The sequence below is a fragment of the Carlito syrichta genome, unplaced genomic scaffold, assembly GCF_000164805.1.
Source record: "Carlito syrichta isolate Samal-C Ts95f unplaced genomic scaffold, Tarsius_syrichta-2.0.1 Scaffold142902, whole genome shotgun sequence".
Classification (NCBI taxonomy): Eukaryota; Metazoa; Chordata; class Mammalia; order Primates; family Tarsiidae; genus Carlito; species Carlito syrichta.
This window is the reverse complement of record NW_007086998.1, coordinates 90,350-93,220: the sequence shown is the minus strand read 5'-3', so window position 1 is coordinate 93,220 and position 2,871 is coordinate 90,350. Positions and strand designations below refer to the sequence as shown.

Sequence of the window (2,871 nt, the reverse complement as noted above, 5' to 3'; positions counted from 1 at the left end):
CGAACCCATGGGCTCAGGCAATCCACTCACCTCAGCCTCCCAAGGCGTGGGATTACAGGCTGAGCCACCGAGCCTGGCTGCCTGTTTGTTTCTAAGAGTGCTACACAGAACCTGTCGGTGGTGTATGTGACTCATTTAGGTATGATAGAGGATCTTGCTCTGTTGCCCAGGCTAGAGTGGCACGATCATAGCTCAGTGCAGCTTTGAACTCCTGGCCTCAAATGAGATGGCTTTCACACCTCAGCCTCCTGAGTAGCTGGAATGACAGGTGTCCGCCACCACACCCGGCTAATGTATTTTCTATTTTTTTGTGGAGATGAGGTCTTGCTACGTTGCCTGGGCTGCAAGGGAGGATGTAACAGATGTGCTGCATGTGCCTGCTGCCTTGTGCAGGTGGGGCGGGCAGGCATTTCTTGTCCATCCTGGAAGTTTCTCCATTTATGTAAGAGCCCACTGCTGCAGGCTGTCTTCTCGGGGCATCCCAGGAGGTCAGCAGCTAGACTTGGTCTGTATGCAGTGAGAAACAGGCCTCCCAGTTTTTCCTGGGGTCCTGGCCCACCTGGGGGCTGTGTGTGTCCTGTGGGTAGGGCCACAGCTGCAGCGAGACCCCTGCTTCTAGTTTGAGGTGGGTTTCTTCAGGGAGTGACTCTTGCAGGGCCTGGGCATCAGGGCAGATGCCAAAGGGGTGTGCTTCGCGGTCGTCTGGGAGAGAGCAGCGTGACCGCGGCGGGCTCCGTCCTGCCCTGGGTCTCCCTGGGGTGCGCCGGGTGGCCATTGCCGTCTGCACAGAATCCGCCAGTGGTGTGGGTGGCTTGTTGAGAAGTGATGTCGATGGAAGCCCAGTGGCCCTCTGGAGCGCTCCCATTTTCCGTCGTGTGTTCTTAGGCCGCATGCAGGCAACCACAGACCGAGGAGGCCAGGTAGAAAGCAATTTCCTCGGGAGACTTTGTCCTGGATTTTTGTCTCCTCTGGCTTTCGGAGGCAGTGGGCTTTGGGGCTTTGCTTGACTGGGGTTGAAGGTCAGCCCACTGGCACTGAGGGCCCCTCCCCGTACTGTGGCTTCCCGGGGCTGCCCGCCCGCCCTGGACGCCCGTGTCCCTGCAGCGAGTCCTCCTCCTGCTTGGGCTACCAGCCCGGGTGCTCTGGTCAGGAGGCCGGTGACTCCCCGATGACCGCTAAGGTGCGCTTTCACGCATGCAGAGTGACCTGTGTGTGTGTCTGGAAAGGATGCCTACCCAGGCAGGTGTTCCCCGAGCCTAGTTTGGCCCTTCAGAGGGCGTCGTTGTGAGTAGATTCTCTCGTGTGTTCTAGAACATCTGTGTGTGTGCAGGATCCACGCTGACTTCTTTTCCCGAGCCTGTCGTGGTCTTTTCATGTAACTCGGCATGGAGGATCTCTGTGCTGCTGGTGCCTGCAGCTCACCCCTCCTCTGCGTTCGTGCCAGTGTCCTGGGGCTACTGGAGCCGTTGACCACGGCCAGAGGGGCCTAAAAGAGCAGGAGCTTAAGGATTCTGGAGGCCAGAAGTGTGAAGTCAAGAAGGGGCAGGGCTGGTTCCTTCTGGGGGCCGTGAGGGAGCGTCTGTCCCGTGCTCTCTCCTGGCCTCTGGTGGCTGCCGGCTGAGTCGGGGGCTCCTTGGCTTGTGGTTGTGTCACCCAGTCTCTGCCCCTTGTCACACAGCTGTCTTCCCTGTCTCTGTGTCTCCGTGCCTTCACCTGGCTTTTCAGGAGGAGCCAGTCATTGGATTTCAAGCCCCCCTAGTCCAGTAGGCCCTCATTTTAACGCGTGTGTATCAGCAAAGACTCTGTCCAAGCAAGGCCGCACACACAGAGCCCAAGGTCAGGACTCCTGCAGGTGCACTGGGGATGCAGTTCAGCCCACAACAGCCTCTCTCCCCTCCCGTGGCTGCTCCTTCCTCCACCCAGGCTCTCCTGGCTGCTCCTGAGGTGCCTGACTCCACTCCGACTTTCTCCGCACCCCCTGGACTCTCATCTCCAGGGGCCCATGGTGGCCTGTGTCCTACCTCGGCTCAGACCTCCTCCCTTCCCACAGCCAGGTCCAGCTGGCAGCTGGACTGCCTCTCCTTAGATCCTCCTCCATAGTGATGTGTCCCCATGTCTGTCCCCGTGCCCCCGAAACCTGCTCTGTCCTTTTAGCGTCCTGTCTGGGCGACCAGACTTCCATGGAAGGATCTAGCATGTTGCCGTTGCTCCCCTTTCCGAAGTCCTGGCCTTTCCCTGTGTCCTCCCCTCTTCACCCCTGTAGCCGTCGCCTTGGTGCGGACTTGTGCAGCTGCCTTCCTGCCCCGTGGCCCGCCCCCTCCCCGGCTGTCCATTTCCCTAGAAACAGGTGTCCCCAGGAAGACACCTGCAGTCTCCCATGTTGCCTGCGAGCTGCAGTCTCAGCTTCTCAGCGTGGCCCCACTCCCCGTCAGCCTCCCCTCTGGCCGTGGAGCCTTCCAGCGCTGCCCACGCTTTCTGTTGTAGCTGGAGCGGTCCCCACCTGGCTGCGGTACCCTCACCCCCGCCTCCTGGATCCCCGTCCCTCCCGTGGCGGTCGTTCTTCACGTCTGCCCGTCAAGCTGAGCTCAGGGACCGCGTGTAGGCTCCTCTGCATCCCTGTGCCCAGCAGGTCAGTGTGGGGGGAGCAGCGTGTGCAGGGGGTCAGCCGGGTGTGCCAAGCAGGCAGTACAGCAAACACGAGCAGGCCATGGGCACAGACGCCGATGGCCTCGAGTCGGCGACTCTTAGTGGGGTCCGTGGGGGCCCACTGGGCCGTCCCCGGATCAGGATCTCCAAGGGAGAGCCCTAGCGTCTGAGTCCTCACCCAGCGCCCCAGGGGCTGGTGGTATGGGCGGGCGGGAGCGGCTGGGC

The 2,871-nt window shown here is 61.1% G+C and overlaps 1 protein-coding gene across 2 annotated transcripts in view; it reads left to right on the top strand.

Moving 5' to 3' along the window:
• The window catches only part of FBXL18 (F-box and leucine rich repeat protein 18), a 29,175-nt gene that overhangs the window by 13,119 nt on the left and 13,185 nt on the right, over nucleotides 1–2,871 (top strand). The window lies entirely within an intron of this gene.